The sequence below is a fragment of the Heterocephalus glaber genome, unplaced genomic scaffold, assembly GCF_053883595.1.
Source record: "Heterocephalus glaber isolate CG9 unplaced genomic scaffold, H.glaber_assembly_v1.0 deba00000621, whole genome shotgun sequence".
Taxonomy (NCBI): Eukaryota; Metazoa; Chordata; class Mammalia; order Rodentia; family Bathyergidae; genus Heterocephalus; species Heterocephalus glaber.
Genome location: NW_028258153.1, coordinates 21,988,075 through 22,001,410, shown reverse-complemented (window position 1 = coordinate 22,001,410; position 13,336 = coordinate 21,988,075). Strand labels below are relative to the sequence as shown.

Here is a 13,336-nt window from a genome sequence, read left to right as displayed (position 1 = left end):
AATATTTAGATCTTTGATCCATTTCGATTTTAATTTAGTGCATAGTAAGAGAGAGGGGTCTAGGTTTAATCTTAGGCATGTGAAAAGCCAGTTTTCCCAGCACCATTTATTAAACAGGCTATTTTTCTTCCAGTGAAGGTATTTGGGCCTTTTGTCAAAGATAAAGTAGCTGAGTGTACTAGGAGATGTTTCTGAATCTTCTACTGTGTTCCATTGATCCTCAGATCTGTTTTGTTGTTGCTATTGTTTGCCAATACCATGCTGTTTTTATCACTGTAACTTTGTAGTATAATTTCCAATCAGGGATTGTGATGTTCCCTGCCTTGCCCTTGTAGCCCAGAATTGCTTTTCCTATTATAAGTCTCTTCTGGTTTCATATGAATCTTAAGATTGTTTTCTCCTCTGTGAGGAATGTTATTGGTATGCATTAAATCTGTATAACAGTTTTGGAAGTATGGCCATTTTCACTATGTTGGTTCTGCCTATCCAAAAACAAGGGATATCTTTCCATTTTCTGGTATCTTTCTTTGATTTCCTTTTTCAGAATACCGTTGTTTTCAGTGTAAAGGTCTTCCACTTCCTTTCAATTCCTCAGATTGATTCCTAAGTACAGTAAGTCCCTGACATATGAACAAGTTCCACTGTGGGAACACCTTTGACACAAATATACAATCTGTATTCCTTTGCACTTCCTAGCAGTCCCCTACACATAACCACTGCTTTTCCTCTTGCTTCTGGACATCCGGGGATCTGAGCACTGTACTACTATACACTATCACACTGTACAGTAAGCACACAGCATCACAACTGTGACAATGTCCAGCAGACATGTGAGCTTCCTCTGCGATTTGTTCACATCTATGAATATTTGTAATGTGAGCTCCATTTGTATCTATCAAAGTTCACAATTCAAATGTTTGTAAGTTGAGTACTTACTGTATTTCATTTTTCTTGATGCTGTTGTGAAAGGTAGTTTCCTTAATTTCTCTCTCAGTACATTTGTTATTTATGTACAGGAATGCTATTTTGTTTGTTTGTACTGGGGATTGAACCAAGGACCTTGTGCTTGCAAGGCAGGCGCAGGGCCACTGAGCTAAATCCTTGGCCCTGATACTGATTTTTTTTTTCTTTTTTTTGGTACTGGGGATTGAACTCGGGACCTTGCGCTTGTGACACAGGTGGTGACACCACTGAGCCGAATCCCTGGCCCTGATAATGACTTTTGAGTGTTGACTTTGTATTCTGCTATGCTGCCGAATTTATTAAATCTAGGAGTTTCTTGTTGCAGTTTTGGTGTCTTCATATTATGTCATCCACAGACAATGATAATTTAACTTCTTCCTTTCCTATCTGTATTCCTTTTCTGGGTGAAAAAGTATAGGTTCATAGGTTTCTGAAAATAGATATGAATAACAGAGGTGCCAAATTAATTATATTGATCACCGTAATTAAATTGGATGACAATTTTCAGGCTGTGACTTGAAGCACCTATAATTGTTTCTAGAAACTTTTGGAATTTACATTTATATTCTGTAGGGAACAGGGAAAGGGGACGTTACTAGAACCTCTGCAGTAAGTCCTAGTCTCCTGCAAGCCACGGCAGTACATGGCGAATTACAGGAAAGGTAGAAAAACGAGACTGAGAAGAAGCTGAGCTTTGGGTCTGATCAGTTCTGCCCTGGGCAGCAAAGACGAAAGCCTCCAGTTTACCACACCTTTTATTCAGTACATCGGGAGAAACAAATGTAACAAATGACTTGCAGAGAGTTCAGTACATCCTGCGTAAATAAGATGTAACAATCCAAGAACAAGGAGGAACTGAGTAGATGTTTGTTCCTCCCAGGATGTTTTCAGCTCCCAGGATGTTTCTTGTCCTGGAGAATCACAGCATCACCGGATCATTGAGGTCTCAGTTGTGACCGGAGGCCAAAATAGAATTATGTCTCAGAATTCCATAGCTGGGCTATAGGCAGGAGAACTAAGCTAACCAAATGATTTTTTCCTAAAATTATGTAGCATTGCTCTCGACAATATTCTATAAGGACAGTCTAAACTTTTAAAGGTAGACATTAATGTATTCAATAAAACATGTTTCTTGCCCTTTTAGAGTTTATACCCCAGTAGGGGGAGACAAGCAATAAATAATAAACAGCTATATTACTTGTACTTACACATATTATTATATGTCTATTGTATACTTACATTTAAATTGATACATGATATGGAACCAAAAATGAAGCAGAAAGAGAGAAAAAGAGGAGAAGGGAAGTTAGGTTGCAGTTTTAAGTAGAACTATCAGAAAGGGCCTCATTGAGAAGGCACATGTAAATAAATTCTTGATGGGAATAAGAGAACCTTGAAGATACCGTGCAGAGCAATGTGGTCAGAGGAAACCACAAGATTGGGAAATGCCTGCTGTATTTGAGGTCAGCAAGAACTCATGTGGCTGAGTGGAATGAGCAGTAAAAGAATATTGGAAAGTAAGTTCGGAGAGGTAATAGGGACTCCAATCACATAAGATCTCACACACCACTGTAGAGGCTTTGGCTTATATTCTGAGTGGAAACAAGAACCATTGCTGAGGTATTTTTGTTGTTTACTTGTTTGTTTGTTTGAGACAGGGTCTCACTGTGTAGTCCAGGCTGGCCTTGAACTCACTATATAGCCCAGGCTGGCCTTGCACTTGCAGCAATCCTCCTGCCTCAGCCTCCCAAGTGCTGGGTTTACAAGGCATGTGCCACCATGCCTAGCCATTGCTGATATTTGATCAAAGGAATTACATCATAAAATTTACCTTTAGGGCCAGGGATTTAGCTCAGTGGTTCCTCCACCTGCCTCTTAAGCACAAGGTCCCAAGTTCGATCCCTGGTACCAAAAAAAAAAAAAAAAATTGCCTTTAGAGGAAATTTGAGCTGAGTGTGGTGGCACATGCCTGTAATCCCAGGACTCAGGCTGAGGGAGGAGGATCACTGAAAGTTCAAGGCCAGCCTGAATTACATAGCAGGACCCTGTTTTGAAAAAATAAAATAATGTTTGGCCTTTTGCTGAGAAAACGTTTTGTGGTTTATCTCCCTTTTCTAGAAGATAACTCTGGAACAACAGGGTTATTTGTCCTTTTTATTCATTTAAGTCATTGATATGACTTAAAACATTTTTCCTTTTTTATTGATAGCATTTATTATATCATATTAGATGATTGTATAACTGTCCCGACACTGTGTGTCCCCATGGGTAAGATGAGGTCTTATTAATCTTTCTACAGCCAACAGGCAAAACAATATCTTGCTTTCAATAAATTCTCAATCACTCTTAATCATGAATGGAGAAAAATATACAACCACGTTGGACAGTTCTATTTGCAGTTTATAAACATGAGCTTCAAATAAGCTCTTAATCGATTAGGCGCATTATACTTCTCTGCTGTATTCACTCTCCTACTTTCCTAGTACCTTCTGACACCTCTTTTTCTCTTTGACCTCCCAAAACCCCTCCTCTACACATACCTTTAATCCTACAGAGGATTTAGCTCAGTGGTGCGACTGCCTGCCCCGCAAGCGCAAGGACCCGAGTTCGATCCCTGGTACCAAAAAAAGAAAAAGATTAAACACATACCTTTACTCTTAGCTGAAGACCTTACCTTTAATTTCACAAGAAAAGTGCAACAGTCATAAGAGAATTTCCACAGACTCTCACTTGTACTCAGTACTGGCATCTTTACCAGGTAATCTGTGTTGTTATGTATCCACACATGAAGTATCCATGCATCTATGGAAAGCCAAACCCTTTACTTGCCCACTGGATTCCTCCTTTAAAAAAACATTTCTCCAGCAATTCTTACCCCTCAACTACATTTCCATACTATCTGGGTTGGTTTTCATTTATTTTCTATAAGGTCATTCTAAAATCTTAAATGTAGATGATCATCTATTCAGAAATATCTTTGAAACATCTACCACTGTGAAGTGCAGAGTGGTGAACAATTTGGGATGGCAGAAGTATAGGATAGTATAGTGGGAATGGCAAATTGTTTAGTCTGACAAGTCAGAAGACTGAAGGATTTCCAAACTCTTAGCTCCCTCTATCCAACCATAAATATCAACAACTTTGCCCAGGTCCATTTGGGTCCCCTACTTTGAAACTAATCTTAAACCAGATCCCAAAGAACTTACAAATATTGTACCTCTGACATCTAACTGTGAGACACTGCTAAGACTATCAAGGTGATATTTTTGCTCACTTCATAGAGCAAAAAATTCAACATATTGCTTTATCAACAGGCTATTTTGGGGACATATTAAGGGAGCCAACATTTAATGATCTTGGAGGTCCCATCAAATCTGATCAAGAGCTCCTAAACCCTCAACTTGGAAACTGTTTTTCTAAGTTTGTTGAGCCTCCTACACAGGGCCTCTCCAATGACAATGATGAGGTAAGTTCACATTGAGTTTGACCTCTGATTTCTTATCTTTCATTGAACACCCCAAATGTTAAGTTTCAGTCATTAATACTACCTAGGAATAAGAAACTCTTTCCTTACACAGAAAGAGTAAAAAGTGGGTTTCCAGTGGTGGGAGCGGGCTGGGAGAAGATGGAAAAATATAGGGAAAAAGGGTATGAAATTGCAGTTATATAGGATAAATAAATTTGGAAATTAACCAACAAGAGGACTATAGTTAATAGCATTATATACTATCAATTTGCCAAGAGAATAGATTGAGGCACTCTTACTCAAAAAATATTTTAAGTGAAATTTTTTAAAACAAAGAGAAAAGAAAAAAAAAGAGAGGGCCAGGGATTTAGCTCAGGGGTTCTGCCGCCTGCCTTGAAAGCTCAAGGACCCGAGTTCGATTCCTGTTACCAAAAAAAAAAAAAAAAAAAGAAAAGTAATTATATGAGATGATGGGTCTGTATGTTAATTTCCTTCACTGTTTTGATCATTTCACTATGTATATGTATATCAAGATAATTATGCAAAAAACCTTTTATATCTTAAGAATACACCATAAAAAAGATACCCTCTCAAAATCCATTGAGTAGTTGATCAGGTTTGAAAAACTTGTTTTGACAAAAATCTTCACTATTAATGAGGACACTATTGTTCATCTGTTCGTTCTTGTCATTCCTTCATTGGGCGTAGGGAAGAGGGTGGCTATAAGCATGGATATTCAAGTGTTTCTCTACAAAGTGACATCTTAGGTCATTTATTAAAATCTCACCATGGGCCAGGGATTTAGTTCAGTGGCACCATGCCTGCCTCACAAGCACAAGGTCCTGAGTTCAGTCCCCACTAGGGGTGGGGTGAGGGGAGGAGGAGATCTCATCAGAACTTTCTTCAGTCTTACTTAATTTTACCCATGATGTTCTATTTCTCATGGAGGAGTAGGCAGGTGGGGGGACTCCCCAAAGTACAATATGCCCAAGATTTGCCTGTTGCCAGACTAATGGATTTATCTTTAGTCTAAATCTATACTCTATCTAGATTGGACTCCTGTATTTAGCAACTACATCTTTTTTTTTTTGGTGCCGGGGATTGAACTCAGTTCTTTGCGCTTGCATAGCAGGTGGTGTGAAACCACTGAGCTAAATCCCTGGCCCACTCCTGTATTTTATATGCATTTATACTAGAATTAAATGTGTCGTTGTAACTTTCTAAGTGATATTGGAATGTCAGTCATTACTTTGGAGAAATTTTGATAATGGACTTTGGGAAGCAAGATGGAATAAAAAGCAAAATGGTAAACATCCCATTGTCTACACTTTAGGCAACAGAAAACTTGCAAAATAGATTATGAAATTACCTCTGGAAGATTCCTTGGCCAAGACAAGAGAAATATGTGAACTATTAAAGCTATTTCTACATCAGCCAGAGCAATTAGATAAGAAAAAGAAAGAAAAAAAAGAAAAAGAAAAGGGATATAGATAAGAATGGAAGAAGTTAAATTATTTGCAGATGACATAATCCTCTATGTAGAAGATCCCCAAAACTCCACCAAAAGACTCCTAGAATTAATAACCAAACCTAGTAGCAGGATGCAGGATGCAAAGTCAACACTGAAAAATAAGTAGTGTTCCTGTATACCAATAATAAACTCACTGAGAGGGAAAACAATTCCCTTCACGGTAGCATAAAGAAAAATGAAATATTTAGCAATTAACCTAACCAAGGCAGTGAAAGACCCCTACGGTGAAAACTGTAGTACTCTGAAAAAGGAGATCGAAGAGGACATCAGAAAATGGAAGGATATCAGCTATTCCTGAGTAGGCAGAACCAATATAGTCAAAATGGCCAAATTTCTAAAACTGTTAGTTACACAGATTAATGCAATGCCAATAAAAATACCAATAGCATTTCTTACAGAACCAGAGAAAGCAATCCTAAAATTCCTGTGGAACCAGAAGAGACCTAGGATAGCAAAAGCAGTTCTAGTCAACAGTGGCAAGGCCAGGAGCATCATAGTCCCAGACTTCTGTAAAGTCAGACCGAGGCATGATTTAGACCACTGAGGCAGGCAAAGTCTAAGCAACATGCGATGAGTTTATTACCATCTGAGTGCAGATGGGCCAAGGGCGAGAAGACCGTTGGCACTGAGAGGAGGGTCCACACAGTTGATAAGGGGCAGTTTAGGTAGGGGAGGGGGCACTGGTAGAAAATTTTAGAGTCACATTGGTGATGGGTCTGGGGCTGCCTGATAAACAGGGCAGTGGTGAGAGCAGCAAGGCGGCTGCTGGCTTCTTGTTATCTCTGCTCCTGTGGATGCAGGTAGCAGGTTTGCTTGGGCAGGGGGTCTGGCTCAGGGACCTGTCAACTTCAAGTTATACTACAAAGCCACAGTGACAAAAACACCATAATATTGGCAAAATAAACATGTGGATCAATGGAACAGAATAGAGGATGCAAAAACAACTTCAGGCACACTCAGTTACCTTATCTTTGACAAAGGAGCCAAATACTTTCCCTGGTGGAAAAATAGCCTCTATCACAAATGATGCTAGAAAAACTGGCTATATGTCTTATCTTACACTAAACTGAAATCAAAATGGATCAAAGATCTAAATATTAACACAGAAACATTTAACTGCTGGCAGACAAAATAGGTAAAGCTCTTGAAGACAGAGGTGTAGGCAGAGACTTTCTGAACAGAACCCCAGTTGCAGAAGAAGTAATACCAGGAATCAACAAATGAAATCACATCAAATTAAAAAGCTTCAATACAAAAAAAAAAGCTTCAGTACAACAAAGGACACAACCAGCAGACTGAAGAGACAACCTAAGAATAGGAAAAACATTTTTTTCCAGCTACTCCTGGAAAATGACAAAGTACATATTATTCTACTGATATGTAGAATATGTAAAGAACTCAGAAAATTAGATCCTCCAAATTTAAAGACCCAATAAAAAAATGGGCATCTGAAATGAAGACACTGCCCAGATGAAGAAGTACAAAAGGCCAATAAATCCATGAAAAAACATTCAACATCTCTGGCAGCAAGACAAACGCAAATTAAAACAACACTGTGATTCCATCTCCAAGAATGGCCATCATCAGGAAATCAAAGGATAACAAATTCTAGAGGGGCTATGGGGAAAAGGAACACTTCTTCATTGTTGGTGGGAGTGTAAACTAGTACAAACCCTATGGAAATCAGTATAGAGATTCCTCAAAAAATTAAAAGTAGAAATTCTATTTGACCCAGTAATTCCCCTTCTAGTTATCTTCCCAAAATAGTTAAAGTCATTATATTACAGTGATACACACATACTCATGTTTATACCAGCACAATTCATAATAGTTATATCTTGGAAGTGGTGTATATGTCCACCAACAGATGAATGGATAAAGAAAATGTTATATTTATACACAATAGAGTGCTACTCTGCCATAAAGAAGGATTTTTTTTTTCTTTTCAGTACTGGGGATCGAACTCAGGACCTTGGGCTTGCAAGGTAGGCATGGCACCACTGAGCTAAATCCCCAGCCCCAAAGAAGGATAAATTTGAGTCATTTGTAGGAAAATGAGTGGTACTTGAGACCAAATGAAGTAAATCAGATACTCAAGCTTAAATATCAAATGGTTTCTCTTATACGAGAACCCCAGTATATAAATAGTATAAGAGAAACCATTCAATATTTAAACTTCTAGCTTCTAGCTAAATAGCTTTTAGCCTGATCAATGCTGCTCTGGGCAGCAAAGACAAAAGACCCCCGAGCTTGCCAAATCTTTATTCAGTACTTTGGGAATAACAAATGTACCAGATGACTCAGAGAGCAGTGGAGGCAATAATTCTAGAACAATGAGGAACTATGCAGATGAAGATTTTGTTCCTCCCCGGCATGTCTTCAGCTGGTGGAATCCTGCCCTGGTACATCAACCGACCATTGACGTTTCAGCTGTGACCAGAGATAAAAATGGAATTATGTCTCGACATGCCATAGCTGGTCTGTAGGCAGGAAAACTAGGCCTAAGTGTGAAATGATTTTTCCCAAAAATTATGTAGAATTGCTCCTGACAAACAACTATGGATTCCTTGAAAACTGACTTGCCGTTGAGTTCAAGATCCACCTTCAGAATCCTTTACACTGACAAATAGAAAAATGTAAAATTTTTATTTTCAATTTACTGGATGCATTAAGCACCTCAGCATTCCTTACAGAATATGTGATAAAATGGATTTTAATATAAAATATATTTTATATATTTTGTCCTTAAACATTATGCTGAATAATTGAGTCAATTCTCATTTTTTAACATGTAACAATTTGGTTGGTGCTGTCAGTATTATGTAGTTAGTACATATTCCCTACTGACTTATGAATAAGCTCTCCTGCCCCAGCACACTCTGCACTTGCCTCCAGGCCCGAGTCGGTAGTGGTACTGCTGGATCTGGGGCTGGAGATAGACTGTCCCCAGGGCATTACCTGAATTGCTGGAAGTGTGACCCTTGGAAGAATAGACTGTCTTTTATCCCTACCTCCTGAGAATCACTAAGGTAGAATACTGAAATGTAGCTGAGAAACAAATGGACATTTCCTGAGTAAACCATTTTGTTGCCGTTTCAATTTTTCCCAGTAGTAGGAGAATATCCATTGGTAGCAGAGGAGGACTTGCCAAGAAAGTACAATTTAGGATGTTCATGGGAAGGATTAAGTTCTAATATCTCCTTTCAGAGGAAGGGACAAGTTAAGTTTGGAATGCATTATGTGGGGAAAGAAGCTATTAAAATAAGTGATGCAGGGCCGGGGATTTAGCTCAGTGTTTCCAGTGTCTGCCTCACAAGCACAAGGTCCCGAGTTCGATCTCCAGTACCAAAAAGTAAAAAATAAAATAAATGATACAGGGCCACAGATTTAGCTCAGTGGCACCGCCACTGCATCTCAAGCCCAAGGTCCTGAGTTTGATCCCCAGTACCAAAAAAAAAAAAAAAAAAGATAAGTGATAACAATTCTTTGTACAGCTATCCTGCAGCCTGTTGGTTGCCTCTATTTTCCTTTGTTTCAAGTCCTACCCTTTGAAGAAATGCTGAACAAGCTTTCATTCTTTGTGTGACAGCCCATTCGTTGTGTGACAGCCCCTCCAAATGTTTGAAGTTACTGTATTTTCAGATTAAAATACCCCTTAGATCATTTATTCTACAATTGTTCCATAAAAATTTAATTGAATTAAAAAGAACCAGTTAAAGCTACCATTATACCGTCCTGGGGATTTAGCTCAGGGGTGCCACGTCTGTCTAGCAAATGCAAGGTCCTGAGTTCAATCCTTGGTACCAGAAAAAAAAAAACTACAACTGTACCACCCTTAACAATAGAAAAGTCATCTGGGGATTTAACTCAGTGGTTCCACTGCCTGCCTTGCAAGCTCAAGGTCTCGTGTTCAATCCCCAGTACCAAAAAAAGAAAAAAGAAGAAAAGTCTGGAATACTAATATATACATCAAGACAATCCAGATATTGATATTGAGTAAATATCTACTAAATGCAACAACTATGCCACCATTATCAGTAGGGAAAATTCAATAATAATAGCATAAACTACATCTCTAAAAATTAATAAAGCTTAGTAGTAATACTAATAAAGATAAAGGGGTGGGGAACAAGAAAATGAAAGAAGTAAAATTTGAAAAATAAGGAAATGTTGGACGAGGAGGAGAGAAAAGTTGAGATAAAGCATCTTAATAAGGAGTATAAGAAAACAGAATAGACCCGGCCCAATATCAGATTTTGTTTGGTTTTCTTTGTAAAAGAAGGTCATTCTTAATACTTTAATAAAATAATCTGGCTCCCAGCCCTTCCTTAAGAAAGTGTAAAGATTAGTATGCCATATACCACATACCATCCACTTGTAACAATACACATTAAGTTCTGTTATGAAGAATAAGAACTCAGTATCAATAACCAGTGAATGTGAATAAAACAGTTGCTGTAGGAGCTAAAGATGAATGTTAGGGGAAGAAGCTGAAAAAAGGAAGCAGTCTTTGTAGTCATAAATAGATTTTTATACATTTGTTTATTGGAATGGTAATACTAGATTTTTGAAATAATTTGATGAGGGGAGAGAAGATTGTATGTTTATTTTACCTTCTAATGTTTACTTAATGAATTGTGACTGGGTGTGGTGGTGCACAGGGTAGTCCCAGCTCTTGGGAGGCTGAGACAGGAGGATCACAGTGAGTTTGAGGCCAGCCTGGGTTACATAGTGAGTTCAAGGCCAGCCTGAAGTACATAGCGAGACCCTTGTCTCAAAAAACAAAAACAAACAATGAGTTGAGCAAAAATTAAGCCTCCCAGAATCATGCAGTTTTGCTCCTGGCTTTTTAGCTAACTTCGTTTTTGGAAATGACATTAAAAAAAAAAAAGACATATTTCTAATTGCTCTGAATATGTATATTTAGATTTCTCAATTTTTAAATTGGCATTACTATATTATAAGTGAGTTTAAAATAACTAGAAAATTGTTTTGATTTTTCTTGCATTTACTGTAACTAAAATTTTATCACTGTTGTGCTAAAACAGTAGCTTTTGTATACTGATAGTATCCATTGTTTCTTTTAGTTTTACCAATATTATAAGAATTTTTTTTCTTGTCTCACAGGCACTCTCCCCTTCATAGCACCAAACACCTATAACAATTTTGAAAATGTTATAAATACAAACTATGTTGTATGTTTTCAAATTTTAAAGCAGTAGTATTCTCTTTTTAAACAGAACTGTTAGAATAAGAAAATGAATATATTTATTACTTTATATTTGTAAAACTTTCCAAACAGTAAAATGTACAGAAAGCTAATGTCATCAGTCTCTCACATTGTTCACAAAGTATTTTTTCATAAATAAATCATTGGTTATATTTAATGTAAAACAAAACCATTCTTTTGTATGTTTGAAAATATTTTACTGGCTAAGGACCTAAATACTTAAAATTAATTCTAAACTAGAATAATAAATAAGCTAAACATTTTTGTCACCCTAACATTTAAATCAGCCTTATATAATGGTTCCTATTTACATATATGATGTTGAAGAAAGTCAAAGAGAAACATACTCATATAGCAATACTAGAGGATGTCTTAAATTCCTTTTGGATGTAAAATGATAGTAGAAATGAATTTTGGGATCCCTGAGCATCCTGTAATCCATAATGCTCCAGGACCTGAAATTCTGAGTACTGATGTGATACCACAAATGGAAAATTCCACACCTAATGTATGACTTGTTCTAGTAAAAACATAGGTCAACTAAAAAAAAAAAAAGGACAAAGAAGAAAATAGAGCAAAATAAAGAAAAAAAAAACAAACCACCACCCCATACCAAAAAAAAAAAAAAAAAAAAGAAAGCAAAGAAAAAGAAACCCTGCTGCATGAGTGATTTCTTTCCAGGGTCTGCAATATTGGAATCCACCTGACATGGAGGAGAAAAGCAAGTCACTGCTAGGGCCTTCTTTGTTTCCACACCCATTTTTGTGTGTGTGAATGCTGAATTCTGCCCTGCCTTTCCTGCTGGGCCTGGTCTGTCAATGTTTGTGCCCTAGGACTCTAGTCACTTTGGCCACTACTAGGTTTTATATCCTTCTGTATGCCCTAAGTTACAACTTTCTCTGCCTAGTATTCTGTGGGTGTTCTCCAGGGGCCCTCTATCTCTATACCCCAGGCTGTGGCAACCCTGCAAGCTGAAGTGTATACTTGATCACTCTGACAGGTAGGGAAACCAAACACACCACTGAGCTCCATGTGGATGCAGGTGGAGCAAGGGGATCAAGGATTCGCTATACTTAATGCCAGCAATTTCAGGCCCAAACCCTCCAAAAGCCACACACAACCAACCTGGCTTCTTAACTGATAGGACAGGACTCCCTGTCCTTCCTAGCCTGAGCTTAAAGTTCTCAGGTTATCGATGGATAGCCTGTGCTCTCTCCACAACTGTTTCTTGTGCCTGTCTCCCACCCAGTAATGGTGGTAAGGTGATACCAGAAGCCCTGAAATGTAATTGTTCTGTACCTTAGTCTTATATAATTAACATTTTCCCAAATGGCTCCTGATTAAACTCTCTCAAAGGTGGTGGGGATTCCATTGGATTTCTTCCCCAACTCCAGCCTGCTATATGGAGGGACACTTTTTGCAGTTTATGATAACCCTGGGCTTCTCTTGGGGCCAGCACTTCCTGCCCAGTCTGTTGTTTCTGCCTGGGGCTGCTGACCCTCTCTGGGCTTACTTTCTTTTCGTGGAAACAGGCCCCTTTCCCAACAACATTGTTCTTTTTTTCTGAGTTGTGCCTCATTTATACAGGTTCTCTGTAGTTTCTATATTTCCTATTAGTTCCTTCTCAATGACCAGACATCTACTTCTTTTTTTCTCTTCAGCAAGTTGTTGTTTTTCCAAGTGTAGTTTTTCTCAATTCCAGAACCTAGAGGGACTGTTTTGCTGCCAGTTTCTATGCTGCCATTTTTAATCACCCATATTAGGTTTTAAAATCATCCATCTTATTCCTAAAATATTAATGTCAACACTGTATTCTAATTTATACCAAAAAGATGAATGTCTCATAATTTGAACCTCTATATTTCTTACATTAACTTTATAGGACAAGCATGTTATCATTATTATGTTGTTCAATATTATAAAAATTTAGAATCATAACTAAAATTGTAATAATAGGTAACTTAAAAGATTTTATATCTCATTTCTATAATGTTAAAACTCTTAAGAACTTTATATGTAACTAAAATTGTAATTTCTATATATTTAGTTAATTTAAAGACTCTAAACCAGTGAGGGCAAAACTTTTTGAGACCAAGTGCCCAAACTACAACCCAAAACCCACTTATTTATTGCAAAGTGCCAACAC

At 37.7% G+C, this 13,336-nt stretch overlaps 1 protein-coding gene across 19 annotated transcripts in view; it reads left to right on the top strand.

Annotated features, from left to right (window-relative positions):
• The window catches only part of Carf (calcium responsive transcription factor), a 172,732-nt gene that overhangs the window by 88,992 nt on the left and 70,404 nt on the right, over positions 1–13,336 (top strand). For all 19 annotated transcript variants that reach the window (XR_015449103.1, XR_015449101.1, XR_015449097.1 and 16 more), the window contains one exon: positions 4,278–4,429. The gene's annotated coding sequence lies outside the window, so the exon portion shown is untranslated. The remainder of the gene's footprint in view (positions 1–4,277; positions 4,430–13,336) is intronic.